Source organism: Neofelis nebulosa, chromosome 7, assembly GCF_028018385.1.
Source record: "Neofelis nebulosa isolate mNeoNeb1 chromosome 7, mNeoNeb1.pri, whole genome shotgun sequence".
Lineage (NCBI taxonomy): Eukaryota > Metazoa > Chordata > Mammalia > Carnivora > Felidae > Neofelis > Neofelis nebulosa.
The window spans coordinates 90,782,669-90,798,991 of NC_080788.1; the positions used below are offsets into that span (position 1 = coordinate 90,782,669).

The following is a 16,323-nucleotide window of genomic DNA, read 5'->3' on the forward strand; positions in this document are numbered from 1 at the left end:
GCTAGAGTGTAGGTACATGCAAAAAGACCCTGTTGGGGGCCTTGTCTATTTCTGCCCTGTGCTCTTGATGGCTCATTATACAGAAAATGTCCTCCTTTCCCACACAGTAGCAATTTAGAAAAAATCTGAACTCCAGATTTTAATTAACAACATACAAATACTCAACTGTCTTAAGTAGATTCTAACACTCTAATTTTGTGGAATGAAGGGGGTATAGGGCCATGAAACATTCTTGTCAAAACCTTATTCCCTAGGTCAATGGAATGCATAAAATGGGTGAAAGATATTTCAACATATCTTCCAGATCATGTGTTCCATACCAGAAGTTGCAAATTCATTTAAATGTTAGCATTGTACAAATGTGTAAACATTGGAATGCTAAAGTCCTATCCTTTTAAATAGACTCATTCTGAAGAAATTCCCAAAATTAAATTTATGTGATGCTCTAAAAATCATGTCATTCTTGACTTTCAAGTTAATAAACCCAAAGTTAATTTTATACTTGCATACACATATATTAGTATTAAAGTCCCAGTATAACAGCCAACCACATTTATTATGTACTTAATTTACTTACTAAATCAATGTAAAATTTCAACATTACCACACTGTGTTTGGTAGAAAAAAAAAATCTATGGACATCACTTTAAAGTAGTTTATGAATAAAATCCCCCTTTAAGACCACATCAATTAAATGTAATTACAAAAACATAACATGAAACTGTAAAGAAACATATTAAAAATATGTCATGTGAATGATGGTATTTTTGTCTTCACATTTAACGTAAAGCAAAATATGTGTAGGGAGTCTGGCTCTAAGCGCAAATCTTATGTGGGATCTTTCAGGTCCAACCATAGCCAATTACAAGGCTTTGCCTAGAAGGTTTCATGGAGGGAAGCTGCTCTCCCACACCAGACTGTGCATGGCCAGTGCATTACAATTTTTCTGGAGGGGGTTACAGTCAAAATTTCAGCCCCGGATTACCAAGCCCCCCCCCCCCCCCGCCCCGCCCCTGCCAGAGCTCCTATGCATGTGTGCAGCCTAACATGCACAGGTGGCTCCATGAGTTCTCCTTATTAGAGACAATGGCTAAGACTCTTTTCACCATTTCTATTTAATACTTTTCTACCCATAACCCTTCCTCTTCTCCCTATCACATGGGCCTTCAGGTCCATAGAAAGGCAAGAGTGCCATTAGTTCATGGTTCTTCAGCCATCAGGCAATACCTCTGTTTTGGATGTTCTCTGACCCTCACATATACAATTATACTACAAATATCTATTTCACTATTAAAAAACTTAGGAAGTATACCTCCACTGGTAGATCTTTATGTTCTATAGGCTTCATCTGAGATCTGCAGTTAGACCTCTTTTGGAAATTTTACATGTGCCCATTTCTCACAGCAACCCTAGGAGTTCACATATTGCTATCAGCATTTTGGAAATGAGTCAATTGTCAAAAACTGTAAACCACTTGCCTAAATCTACACAAGTAGTAAATGAAGGAATCATTTTTTAAACACAAGTATGTGCTCACAAAAGAAATATTCTTTTTTTAAAATTTTTTTAACATTTATTTATTTTTGAGACAGAGAGAGACAGAGCATGAACAGGGGAGGGTCAGAGAAAGGAGGACACAGAATCTGAAACAGGCTCCAGGCTCTGAGCTGTCAGCACAGAGCCCGACATGGAGCTCGAACTCACGGACCGCGAAATCATGACCTGAGCCGAAGTCAGCCGCTCAACCGACTGAGCCACCCAGTCGCCTCAAGAAATAATTCTTTTTTCTCTTATTTCTTGTTTCATGTTCTTCTTTGTGTCTCATACAACAGCTATTACAATTAACTTCATATGGTGGGTAGCCGACAAAATTTAATTAAAAGGAAGTTATCACTTTTCCTTACACAATTAAATCTTAATACTAGTAATATTTTCTAAACATCATTCTACTTTAAAAGGAAATTTGTGCTTACATATTTGAAAAAGATTTATTCCTAGTCCTCTGTGAATAGCAATTCCCCAAAGCCCAGGACCCAATTCATTGGGAAGGAAGTCCTCTTTTGTGAGAAATGTCATTTCCAGAGTATACAATTGGTGAGGAAATCCAGTTCAAACCTGTCAAGACTAACTTCAGATGTGAGGAGTAGGTGGGAAAATTATGCTTGAAAAATAGCAGTAGGCTGATGAAACCCTGAGTGAAGGAGAGGGACAGAGCTCTGCAGTGTCAACACCTTGGCCATTACCTGATGCAGCCTCAGAATTCGGGGTATTTTCCAGCTACTTGGTTTCAGAGTATGATACAATTTTTCACCCATATGGTTTAATCCTTTGAAAAAGAGAACATAAATGTTTAGATGGCAAATAGGTCAACTCACACAACTAACCTGCTATACTGACTGTGGTTGTGTAAATAAATCAGGAAGACATTCATGTGATTTACCACTGCCTGCTTTTTCTGTGCATGATAAAAACAAGAAACAAGTATTGATTTTACTGAGAATAAAATCAATCAAAGCAAAACCAATGGCTTAATTTCAACTGCAAATCCTCAATCACCTTATTATCAACACTTCTATTTAAAGTCACAAAGCAGATCAAAATTCTACAATGTATAGTGAATACTCCTTTAAAATATAAATTCATATTTTTAAAAATAAAGGAAAATAAAATTTACTGTTGTGTTCTTTCATTTCCCATCAGCCACGTAATTTAGATTTTTATAGTGTATCATGTCTAGATGTCTCATTCTCCACTCTGACAAAGAAGAAAGCGAAAGCATCTTTACCTTTTTATATAATGCTTTGAATCATAGCATTGATTGTATGGACTTATTCCTACGACTGTTAATTGAAAATGAACCTGCTGTGGGTTGATCTTTTACAATGAATTTGAATTCAGCATATGCATTTAAGAATCATCATTTATAATGTATTATTTACAATGTATATTGTAAAATGTATTTATGAAAAGGATAATGGAAATGTTAAGTTTACTAATCTTTAGGTATAGACATTAGTAGTTTGATTCAGTCTAGTAGGTTTTCCACATACAGAATCTTAAAAATAGTTCATGGGGCAACTAAATTACCCAGAATCTGGTGCTTCCTAGCTCATTTTTAAAAATCTGCATATTTTTCCATGTATTTTGATAGAAAATTGCTCCAGTTGGAACAATTGTGACACTTATCAGTATTAATGTTGGTAATTCATTATTATGTGTGTACAAAGGGTTCACTGAGATAGAAAAATAAAAAAGAATATGATCAATAAAAAGGTACAATTTGATTTTAAAAGGCTAGTCCATGAGATTTTCAATGAAAGTGTATGAATATATTAAAGCATTATATTTTTTGTTCGAATTTCACATAACACTGGGGAAATAGGGTTCAGAAAATATAAATTATTTACTTCCAGGGGAAAGTAAAAAGTATCTTATGATATATAGAGAGGCTATAATTTTTATGCTATGAGAGTCATGGGTATTTTTTAAACTTGTTACAATATATCAAAGTCTACCTGCATTACATTGATATTTTTGCTGTAAATTTAACTGTGAAATTAATTAATGCATTTGCATAGTAAAATGCTAAATCTTTTGATAGATATTCAAAAATTTTTCTCCAAAACTTCTATGCCTAGTTATGCTTTGAGCACCAGAGTGTAAGAGTTCTGAATATAGATGTTAAGTAAAACACATTTCCTAATATTAAAAACAGTATTTAATGCAATTTTATTACCAGATCATTGTCTATTGAGACTTCCAATTTACCTATACTCCTTCATCATAATTTTTTCCTTCCAAATCATAAAAAATTAATATGTCAGTGCAAGAAGAGAGGACTGTAAATGGAGTAAGTCATGATTTGTAAGGAAGCCCACACAGAAAGGATTTTGTTCTGCTATAAGCCAACGTCTGAGGCAGGAATAGAAGGAAGAAACTAAAGTAAAATTAGTACTCTATTGTCAGGAAGAGGTGAGCTCTCAGAAGTCATTTCATCCTAGGGACACCTGGGTGGCTCAGTAGGTTAAGCTTCCGACTGTGGCAAAGCTTCCAACTTCAGCTCAGATCATGATCTCCTGGTTCCTGAATTTGAGCCCCGGTTGGGTTCTGTGCTGACAGCTCAGAAGCTGGAGACTGCCTCAGAATCTTTTTCTCTCCTCTGCCTCTCTCTTTCTCTCTCTCTCTCTTTCTCAAAAATAAACATTTTTTAAAAAAGGCATTTCACCCTATTGGAGTAGTGTAGCACCAAACCATTTGGAAGCCTTGTGTAAAATGACTGTCAGATACTCCTGATCCCAGAGAAATGGCAGTGTTTCTACAAGGTCAGCAAAGATAATGGATCTCTACTCTAATGCAGAGATTTCAGAGCCCAGACACTCCTGAGGAACAAAACTAAGAAAGTAGATAATGGATATATTTCTCCTGGGTTGAAGACTTGAATTACTATTTGAAAATATTTTTCCTTGAAATAAGAGTTAAATTGCAAGGGAAAAGATAATAATAGCTCATAACTAAAATTATCAAAATATTATGGCAAAATCTAGAATCTGAGTGTTGGATTGAGGAGGAGAAAATAAAAGCATTATCTCTACAGTGTCATATTCTGGGAAAAGGAAGCATGGAACCATTTTATTCGTTGTAGGATATGTTGTAGGATAGAGTTGATACATTTACATATAGTGGAAACATATTAATTGATTATTGACATTGGGAATGTTTAAAAAAAACACTTGACAAATGGAAATCTTAAAGGACCGTCAAAAATAACTAGATTAAAAGTGAGGATGAATAAAAACAAATCAGGAAAGACAAACAAAAGATAGAAGAGAATGTAACAAAGTAAAGCAATCTTTTTTTCATTTAAGTTCTAGTTAGTTAACATACAGTGCAATATTGGTTTCAGGAGTAGAATTCAGTGATTCATCATTTACATACAACACCTGCTGCTGATCACAGCAAGTGCACCCATCACCCATCTAGCTCATCTCCCACTCACCTCCCTCCATCAACCCTCAGTTTGTTCTCTATCGTTAAGAGTCTCTTGTGGTTTGTTTCTCTTTCTTCTCTTCCCCCTCCCTTCCCATATGTTCATCTCTTTTGTTTCTTAAATTCCACATATGAGTAATACATAATTTTAAAAATGAACTAAGATGGGGCACCTTGGTGGCTCAGTCAGTTAAGCGTCTGACTCTTGGTTTTGGCTCAGGTCATGATCCCAGGGTCACCAGATTGAGCCCCATCTGGATGGGCACTGTACTGAATCTGGACCTGCTTAAGATTCTCTCCCTCTCCTTCTGTTCCTCCCCGCCCTGCATGTGTTCTTTCTCTCTCTCTTTCTCAAAAAAACAAAACAAAACAAAAAAACCTTGAACTAAGATAAGAGTAGTAAAATCATACAGACTAAATATAAATTAATTTGCATTTTAAAAACAAATATTAATATCGAGATAAATCAACTTTACTATGCATTATAAAATAGAAAATCTTAAAACAAAGAACTAAATGCTGAAATGTTGATTTATGTCAGATAATAGACATTCAGGCAAATGCCTGAATAAAGGAGGAAACAAAAATGGCAATATTACTATCATATTCAGAATCTAACTGATTTACTAGAGAAAAATAATTGAAGAGACAATTTGAATAATGCAATAAACATACAGCAATCAATAGACAAGTTAATAAAGTTGCATCCTATAAATGGAAAATATATTTTACATGAAAAAAAAAAATAAATTATAAAGCATTCTAAAACTAGTGATACATCAAGTAGATCAAAAATAAGCACAGTGAGTGGGTAAATGATTAGAAACTCTGTAAGCACTTTACTATTGCATGATTAGTTATAAACCCAACGTGAACATAAAGAAAATTATCACTTAATTAATAATTTAGTACATGATATAATATGTAGAATACAGAATATAATTAACATTTTCTGTGATTTTAGGTATATAACATAACTCTAGTTTTTGGAGGTTTTTTTTTTAATGTTTATTTATTTTTGAGAGAGAAAGAGAGCAGGGGAGGGGCAGAGAGAGAGGGAGACACAGATCCAAAGCAGGCTCCAGGCTCTGAGCTGTCAGCAGAGAGCCCAACGCTGGGCTCAAACTCAGGAACTGTGAGCCGAAGTTATAAGCCCAACCGACTGAGCCACTCAGGCGCCCCAACATAACTCTGGATTTGCTGTGTGGTATTAGAGGTTGTGCTAATCAAATAATATATTATTTGCCTGCTCTTGCTTATTTCTCCAAAGACTGTTATTTTGGAAAGACTGTTGAACTGAGAGGCAAATCCTAAACTTTGCATTAAGATTTAGCTGCTTTGACAATTTCAACTAGTATCTCTGAATGTCAGTGTACTTATCTTCTTCGTTTGCTTTTAATGTGGCACTCTTGAAAGTCAGAGACATCTCTGACCTCTAGATTACAATCAAAATATGTTTGTATTACTACTATTATCAACGGTGTTAATAAAAGACTGACTACCACGTAGTTGCAAATGGAAGGTATTATGCTAAGTGAAATTAGTCAGAGAAAGACAAAAAACATATGACTTCACTCATATGAGGACTTTAAGAAACAAAACAGATGAACATAAGGGAAGGGAAACAAAAATAATATAAAAACAGGGAGGGGGACAAAACAAAAGAGAGTCATAAATATGGAGAACAAAGTGAGGGTTGCTGGAGGGGTTGTGGGAGGGGAGATGGGCTAAATGGGTAAGGGGCATTAAGGAACCTACTCCTGAAGTCATTGTTGCACTATATGCTAACTAATTTGGATGTAAATTTAAAAAATTTTGTTTTAAATTTTTAAAAAATTTAAAAAAAGACTGACTACCAAAAAAAAGCACAGATATCGAATATCTGCCAAATATAATTAATAAATCCAAGATATGCTATATTTCATCTAATTCAAAATTTTTTTATTATAACCATTATTTCATATATTATCAAGGAAGAAAAGAATTATGCCAATTAACTTACACAATGTTCTGTTATCATTTAAAATGTTTTATCCTGGGGCGCCTGGGTGGCTCAGTCGGTTAAGCATCCGACTTCAGCTCAGGTCACGATCTCACGGTCCGTGAGTTTGAGCCCCGCGTCGGGCTCTGGGCTGATGATGGCCCAGAACCTGGAGCCTGCTTCCGATTCTGTGTCTCCCTCTCTCTCTGACCCTCCCCCGTTCATGCTCTGTCTCTCTGTCTCAAAAATAAATAAACATTAAAAATTTTTTTTTAAAAAATAAAAATAAAAAATAAAATGTTTTATTCTATATTTATTGAAAAATGTATTTTAGTTTAGTATAGTTATATTTCATAAATACCACTATGATGCATACATGAAGGTAAAATAGAATACAAATAAATAAGTCCCTTCTACCTTATTCCTACTTGTAGACTTTGACACTTCTATCTTCTAAAATTTTGCACACTATTACTTATAATTTAGTCTGTTGTGTAACTTTTAATACATCTGAAATGAAAAAAATGTAGAAAAAAATAATGCCTCATCAAAGTTTATCAAATCAATGGACAGACCCTTACCCAACTGAATATATGACAATTAAATACTTTCCAACTATGAAGACCTGATAGCAATCGTTCTTTGGTTAATACAGTATCTGGAATTTTAGATCGACTGGTTCAATGGGAAATATTCTTTCTTTTTTTCCCTCTGGGAATTCTATGTAAATTACCTTTGTAAGCATAATTCTTTTTCCCCCATCTTACTCATAAACTTAACTAATAAGGTAAACACAAAGGCTAGATTAGAAAAGAAAAGCTTGAGACTAGTAAAAAATGGTGAACCAAAGGGTAAGAATGTGTTCTTAAAGACATAGTATCTATTGATAGAAATATGACAACAGATTTAAATTCTTGAGAGAATAAATTGTTTAGTAGATGAATTTGTACAATAAAATTACCCATTTAAAATGTGCTTCAAATTTTATTCCTGCATATTATGTCTTTAATTTGCTTGCTTTTCCCCAGCTTGATTACTTGATTCTAGAATCATTTCTACTATTTAAATGCCACTCTTTTCCTGTCTTGTTTCCTTGATTAAAACCCAGTCGGGTGTTTTCCCTTCTGTCTGATGACTACATTAGTAATCAGAACAAAACCAAAAAAGTTCTGAATGAAATTATTCCCAAGCTTTCACAGTACTTTAAAATATGTATGAAGACTGAGTATCTTATCGAAAGAATTTCCATTGTTTCATGAATATTTTACTTTTCTTCTCTGGTCCATAACCACTGGCATATTTTTATTTGCATTTAACTTATTTTCCATATTTTTAATCTATTGCATGATATTATTGTATATAGCAAAAAGTAAAAACATCAGCAGAAAAAATAATAGAAAACACTGAAATCAATCTCTAAAATGGAATGTAGTAAGTTATAGGTAAAGATACAGTTTTTTCTTTAACTCAGTTTAATGGAGATCAGTATAAGTGCATTTTGAAAAATTTAGTAAATTACTGATGTTACACACTATTGTCATTAATTTTTAATTAAATATAAATTAACTAAGTTGAATATGGAAAGAACAAAATTCCTGTCCTTTTTTTCTTCCATTCGTACTACAAGGTCAGAATGGTTCATCACCTGATTGGTATTCCAGTTATCAAGAAGGAGTTCAAGTGATGGAAAAGACCTACTTCTTCCACATAAGAGTACAAACCAGAATTCACATGTCACATCGAACCAATATTCCATTTGCTATCACTAGTCACATGGCCACACTGGGCTTAAGGGAAGGCTATGAAATGGTCGGTATGTAAACAATGCAGAACGAACATAGGGCAACAACTGGCCCTATCAGTCACCCCAACTTACTTAGAGCGTGTGTTGATGACCATTACTTTTTTAAATAATTTATAAGAGTAATATATTCTTTCACCTATCTGTTTCTTAAGAACTTTTATTGTTTTCGTTTTAAATCTTTAGGGAGAGGTCACAATTTTAAAGTACCCTGTAATTCATGCAAGAAGGCACATATGAATATGATATATTATTCCATAAATTAGAAAGAAGGTCTTAATTATTGCTTAAATACACCATTAATTCCATTTTCCACTTTTCTGCTTTCTTTGACTTTCTTAATTAGATTGGACAAGACTCTTCACAGTTCAAAATACACCGTTCTTTTTGGAATATTTTTTTTCTTCTGGAATGAAATAATACTTAAAAATTTAGAACTACTTAATATGGCATTTCTTTGCTTTAATTTAAAGGAAATTTTGCATGCTCTGCTCATTTTTTAGTGATAAAAGATAATTAAGCAGTATTAGCTTCAGTTTATTGGCCAAGAATAAGTAACTTTTCATTACATAGTCACTTTTGCACAGTACTAGGACTCTTTAAGTATTAAGCAAGAGAAAATGACATTTGAATTAGAGTTAAACATCCAGATAAATTGTTTTATATTGCCACAGTCTTAATATCAAATCTGTAAATATCTCTATATGCATACATACAAATGTATAGATACGACAGAATATACATACATGTGTATGTTTTATGTGTGCATACACACACACACAAATCCAGCAAGAATCTTGGGCACAAAGTCGATTTAATATTCGTTAAAAACAGGGGTGTCTGGGTGGCTCAGACGGTTAAGCGTCTGACTCTTGATTTCAGCTCAACTCATGATCTCATGGTTTGTGAGTTTGAGCCCCTCATTGGGCTCTGGCCTGACAGTGTGGAGTCTGCTTGGGATTCTCTCTCTCCTCTCTCCCTCTCTCCCGGCTCCTCCCCTGATTGCTCTCTCTCTTTCTCAAAACAAAAAATAAAATTAAAAAAATATCCATCAACAAACAACCCTGGAAGTCTCAGCAAAAAAATAATTGAGACAGGTTATTTTAGAAAAAGAGTTTATTACATTCAATGTAATGAATAAACTATACTTATTCTCATAGAAAGAAATAGAAGTTTTCATATTGAAATATGGATTAAAGATTGTGATTGTTTTCCTCTAATGCAACCCATATTCCTCCAAAACTGTAACACAGGAAGAAAGTTGTGAAAACTCTGTATAGGAAGACCTATTTTTTACAGCCCACTTCATATGGAAAGCAACAAGGAAAGTCTCTTGGAGAGCAGAACCAGGGCTTAGAGCAGTGGGGCAGTTCCTTCCAGAGTGTTTATGCATCCAAAATCTCAAAAATGTTGCTGATGGAGAGATGGCTATACATCATACAGACATATAGAACAGGATGCAGGAACTGGATAACTTCAGGTTTGTCTTGTTGAGAACTGGCTGAGTATATTATTTGAATAATAAGAATAATGAGCATAGATGTTTGGGTAACTAGAGGGGCAGACTATAGCAGAGAATATAGTTGTATATTCAAACATGTATAATCAATACACTTCTTATTAAAAGAATCCAGTTTCATTTAAGGACGTAATACATACAGGAGAACAATATAGTTTGTCACATCAAATGTTTTGGATGATGATGGATCATTCTAGAGAAACTGCAGGTGAAACCTTACAACTATATTTATGTTTGATTTTACTGTAATGTGCTGTACCATTGAATCTTACTGAGTTTTATTTAAATTCAGTGTATCTTAAGAATAGAATATTTCTTACCTTTTCCATTATTACTGATGCAAAATCACATATTCCTAAACTCAGAGGTTTTTGTTTTGTTTTGTTTTGTTTTTCCTATGTTATCTGCTATCTTAGACTCATCATCTCCATTAAGCAAGACATAAAACAAATTGTGGTGTCATTACAATATTAACTAGCTAGAAACACTTTACTCCCTCTACTTCCCTCTTTGCCATCTCTCCCCTGAAATACTCAGACAATCACAACTGGCCATGTTAGAGAAATCAGGTATCAATCAACTATTTCCAGAAACATGAATAAATTACCGTTAATCAAAGGTTGAATGGATTCATAATGCCAAACAGCAGGACTAAAGTGGAAAATGGGCTGGAAGTCATAGTGTCACCTACTCATGCATAATATGCACTGTTTTCCCCTTTCCAGAGCAAATGTTAGGCAAAAAGTCAGTCCTACTGAACAAGTAAAATGAATAGCTCTTATTGTATGTATGTGAGGAAATTAAATATTGAAAAAGAAGGAAGCGGAAAAAAAACCACAGGAGTGAGTCTTAGGTGATTGTGTGTATTATCACATTGGGAATAAAAGAAGATCTAATGAGCCAATGTTTTATTTTTTGTTTTTGTTATTTTTGCAGTTTGTTGTGGTTTTGGTTTTATGTGCCCATTTCATTGTGGTAAATATAACAGAGCGTTCCTCCTAGAAGCAAATTCCCATGCACATCTTCAATTCCAGGAAAAGCAAGATAAATAAAAATAAAATGTCCCTTCCATTAGAAGAGACTCACAAGATAAATTCTTAAAAGATTTACCTTGGCGTAAGCCTGATTAAGATGTATTCTAACCACAACTAAATGGATACTGAAGATGGGGAGAAGGACTCTTCTTCCCCCTCTACTAGGGAAACACCAGGAAAAAGTCTCATTTCCATATGTTCTTTAAAAATATTTTGCAGCATGGGGGCCTCAGGGTGGCAGTTCAATATCTGATTCTTGATTTTGACCCAGGTCTTGATCTCATGGTTCATGGGATCGAGCTAGCATGTCTGGCTCTGCAAGGACGGCAGCAAGCCTGCTTGGGGTTCTCTTTCCCTCTCTCTCTGTCCCTACCCCATTCACACACTCTCTTTCTCTCTCTCAAAATAAATAAATAAACTTACAAAAATATTTTGCAGCATGAGAATAATAGGGAAGGTTTCAGAGAAAACTTCACTTTCAAAAGCGATTTACCACAACAGACAAAAGCAAACTTTACAAAGTGACTATTTTGGTGTTCTCAGAATCAGTCCATATTTTAAAATCTGTGGTATTCTTTTATAATTGTAAGGTATCTAAAGGAATACATTGTCAGGTCGAGGCCGGGGGGAGAAAGAAGGGGAAATTTGGATACAGACAAGGACAGAAGAAAGATCGTGTGAAGACACAAGGAGAAAATGGTCATCAACAAGCCAACAAGAGACGCCTCAGAAAAAATCAAGCCTGCTGACACCTTGATCTCAGACTTCTAACTTTCAGAACTGAGAAATCACATTGTGTCCTTTAGTCCACCCAGTCTGTGGTACTCAGTAATGACAGCCCTAGCAGACAAATGCAAGTCACTTCTGAAACTCATTTGTTGAGTCCATATTTAGTCAGGAAAGAGCCCATCTTTCCAACCAACTGCTTAACAAATGCCAACATTAACACTGCACTGCCATCTGCTCTTGAATAAAGAGGGACATTTCTGTACCCTGCAGGCTGTATAAGAGATGAAGCATGGCATGGCAAAAGCAAGAGAAAGATTCATCTTCCAAGAATGTTTCACAGTCTATCCTTAGAGCCATATGGTGCTCCAAAACAAAAAGTATTCATGGAAGCTTACGGCTTTTCTCCAATATGCAGTGACTAAATTCCTCCTCGCTCAACTTATACCTGTATAATTTTATGAAGATATTCTTCAAAGTTATAGGTATGTTGGAAGAAGCCTTTTCTGCATTCTAATGATGATAGGGGATTTGTATGAATTAAATATTTCGGATTAAATCTCATTGATGATTTGGGAGGCAGGATGTGTCATAATTGGGTCTTCTTCTCACACGTCCTGGAGATGTAAACTACCTTTTAACTAAAAATTATTTAGCTAAATATTTTGTGCCTTGATATTATAAGAAAGATATGGAGTATTACAAGGAACGTTATATGAGTTGTAATAAAGAGACTGACCATTTTTGATGACTGCTGAGTCATTCCTAAGCCTCACCCTCCCTTTCCCCTTTGATCCTACAGGACAGGCTGGTAAAGCTCTCATGTGCCTCATCTTTTCTGAGGAACTTTTCTCCAGTCCTACTTCCCGGCCACTATAAAGACCCAAACACAGTCCCTCAGTTTTGCTCAAACCAGCCTGGATCTGCTTGTGCCCTCCCAGTTCTCCCTGAAGCCTCTTGTGTAAGTAATGACATACTTTTTATTACATTCTCTTGGTGTGTGGAATATCATAAACCTGGACATAAAACCGCATTTTAGATGGGACCCATCCTATTTCTGCAGTGTAACTCAAAACACTATGAAACTCATTTTTAAATTTTCAATATATGAACTGAGTAGGAGCCAACTCTTTTTATCTTTTCTTAGCAGTTTATAAATAGAGAAAATAAACTTAAAAACTATATAGCTAAGATTCAATTCCCATTTCTGCTCTTTAACAGCTGTGCTAAGTGGGATAATTATTTAGTTTACATTTATCTCACTTTCTTCATCTGAAGAAAAATGTTTAATAATGCTTACTCCCAAGGTTTTTTAATGATTAAACCAAAAGAATATATATAAAGCTTCTGGTGTAGTTCATGGGATATAAGGCTCAGCATGTTATTTTTTAGTATACCATTATAACACAAAATTAAAACGGCTTAAAGAAAACAGAAAATAATTTTATAACATTTACTTCTAGATAACAAATCATAATTCACAAGGCCTATTTTTAAATAAATTTGATTCCAAAAAGTATCCTAGAATTTCCAATGAGAAAAATGTTTAGTATCTTAAAATTTCCATGGTTATGCTAGTAATCTCTGCTAACTAAAAATAATTCAATGTTTTCAAATCATTATCAGTAAATGTTTGGTTCTAAAATATCTCACATTTTCAATGTATATGAACATACATTGTATCACTAAGGTCTGCTTTAAAACTTGACCCAAGTGTTGCATGAAACAATGGATTATTTAAGACTCCAATAATATTCCTTCAGTACTTAGCATAAGAGATACCTATAGTGATCCAATAGTTCATTAATAAAATCAGAATAGTTTGGAACAGTATTATTCAACAAAAAGTTGCTTGTAATGGAGTTTTATGATAGCATAACTGTGTATATACAGAATATATAATGCATATGATCAAATAGTTTACTGGTTAAGCTGTAGTCTGAGTATTATTTAAAAATAAAATATGAGGGGCACCTGGGTGCTCAGGTGGTTGAGTGTCTAATTCTTGGTGCCAGCTCAGGTCATGATTCCAGGGTTGTGGGATCAAGCTCCACATCGGGCTCCATGCTGAGCCTGGAGCTTTCCTGGGATTCTCTCTCTCTCTCTCTCTCTCTCTCTCTCTCTCTCTTTCTCTCCCTCACTCTCTTTCTCTCTGAAATAAATGAAATGAAAAAAAATTTTAAATAAAATATGAATCTCTTTACCTTTGAATTAATTTTTCTGTGAATTCTAAAATTGCCCTAAAAAGTAAAGTCTATTAGAAAATGAAGTAAAATATGTTTGATGAGGAAAAATAACCTTTTTGAATATAAAAAATTACTTTATTACAATTATAATTTTAAAAGATTACTGAAATGTTTTACTCTGCTTTTTTTCCTTTTATTTCTTTTTAAAATCTAGTCTTATTACAATGACATTAAGTAGAACATTAAATGTATATTGCATATTTAATTTATAATATCCTTAGAAATATAATAGAAAAGCCAAAATAAGATAAAATTTATTTGTGTATTCTTTATCTCATTACCTTCATATATTTTCTTCCTTTTCCTTAAATGGTTCCTTAATTTTAATTTATTAAGTAGCTACCATGTCCCATTGTTCTATACATATCTCAAATAAATGTATACTCTGGACTTTCATGGATGAAAATTTAGGAACTGTGAACCAAGCTTCTGTGAAATACTCCTGTCTTTTACACCTTTATTGGGAATAGTCAGCATAAGAATTTGTGTGTTTGTGTATATGTGTGTGAAATGTGAAATGGAAAATTGTCTGTCAACTCTTTTAGAAAGAGAAGCATCTGAGTATTACAAGAAAATTTAATTGATTCCATTTTCTGGACTCATAAGCCAGAGTGAAAGTGGAATATTAGACTCATATAAATTAATACTACTGTAAAAGTGGAATATTAGACTCATATAAATTAACAATACTGTCTTAGTTTGTTTCAGCTGCTTTAAAACAACAACAACAACAACAACAACAACAACAACAACAAACGTAGACTGGGTAGTTTATAAACAAAGATTTACTTCTTTGTGAAAGTAAACGTGGTATATGTTTCCAAAATACAATGGTGGGATAGCATAGGATAAACATTTCCATTCCAAAGGGAAAGGTAGGAAAGAGAAGAATGACAGGTCTCAAGTAAGTCCAAAATTTATCAGGGCAACAACATTAAGACTTAAGGCTTGAGAATAATCCTCTTTGGCTTGAGGATCTGACTTCTAGGTCCACTGGAGTGACAACACTCCCCCGCCCCCTACAGCTCAGTAGGAAGAACTTACAGTGGTTCTGCCTGGGCCCTGCCCTCAAGGTGGCTTTCTGATTGGGTCCCATGGCTCTACTGTCTCATGCCCACAGCCCTCTCAGTGTAGACTGGTATTTGGAGTCCCTGATTTCACCCAGTAGCCCTGTCCTTTGAAATATAGGTGGAGGCAGCAATCAATGCCCACAGAGCTCTGCTAGGCACAACCAAAGTCACAATTCTCTGCAGGGGTTCTACCCCTTGGTTATTGGGTGGAATTTCCCTGGCCCACCTGAAGATTGTTCCCTTTGAAACCACTTTATCCCTCACACCCTTGCACTCGAGGTCTATGATGGGAGTGCTGTCTTGATGACCCTTTTGGGGTCATTCCATCTTCTTGGAAAATAACTTCTGACTTCTGTTGAGATGGCTGATTCATATTACCCTCCTTATCAAACAGTAGCTTGGTCATATCCTTAGTGTCCCCATCTTTTTGCAATATGGATAGGTTGATAATTTTCCAAATCTTTAAGTTCTGCTTCTTTTTTGCTCAGCAACTTCATCTTTAAGTCACTTCTCTCTCACATCCTGCTGTAAGCAGTCGAAAGGAGTCAAGTCACACCTTCAATACTTTGCTTACGATTTCGCCAACTACGTATTCAATTTCATTGCTCCCAGGATCAACAGTCCACAAAACACCAGAATATGAATACAACTGAATGAAGTTCTTTGCCACTGTATAACGACAATAACCTTTCCTGTAGTTTTAAATAACATGTCTCTCATTTCCATCTGAGATGTCATCAAAATGGCCTGTGAGGATAAGTTCTGCCAACATCTGTTCACAATTACCTAAGTATTCTCTAAGATTGAGGCTTTCTCTAGAATTCTCTTTCTATCTGAGACTTCACAGAATCACCTTTAACTCTCTGTTCATGGCAATGTATGATTTTCCTAGCATGCTCTTCAAAACTCTTCCAGCTTCTGTCTGTTACCACAGCCACTTCCACAGTTTTAAGTATTTGT

The 16,323-nt window shown here is 34.7% G+C and overlaps 1 long non-coding RNA gene across 5 annotated transcripts in view; it reads right to left on the reverse strand.

Moving 5' to 3' along the window:
- LOC131517141 (uncharacterized) overlaps nt 1-16,323 on the reverse strand; it is an 80,883-nt gene that overhangs the window by 52,419 nt on the left and 12,141 nt on the right. The window contains exon 6 of one of the 5 annotated variants that reach the window (XR_009264423.1): nt 2,244-2,326. The exons of 3 other annotated variants lie outside the window; for them this stretch is intronic. This is a non-coding gene — a long non-coding RNA (uncharacterized LOC131517141). Of the gene's footprint in view, nt 1-2,243; nt 2,327-15,039; nt 15,889-16,323 lie in introns of those variants that run through there. One more of the 5 variants, XR_009264427.1, reaches the window with a different exon arrangement.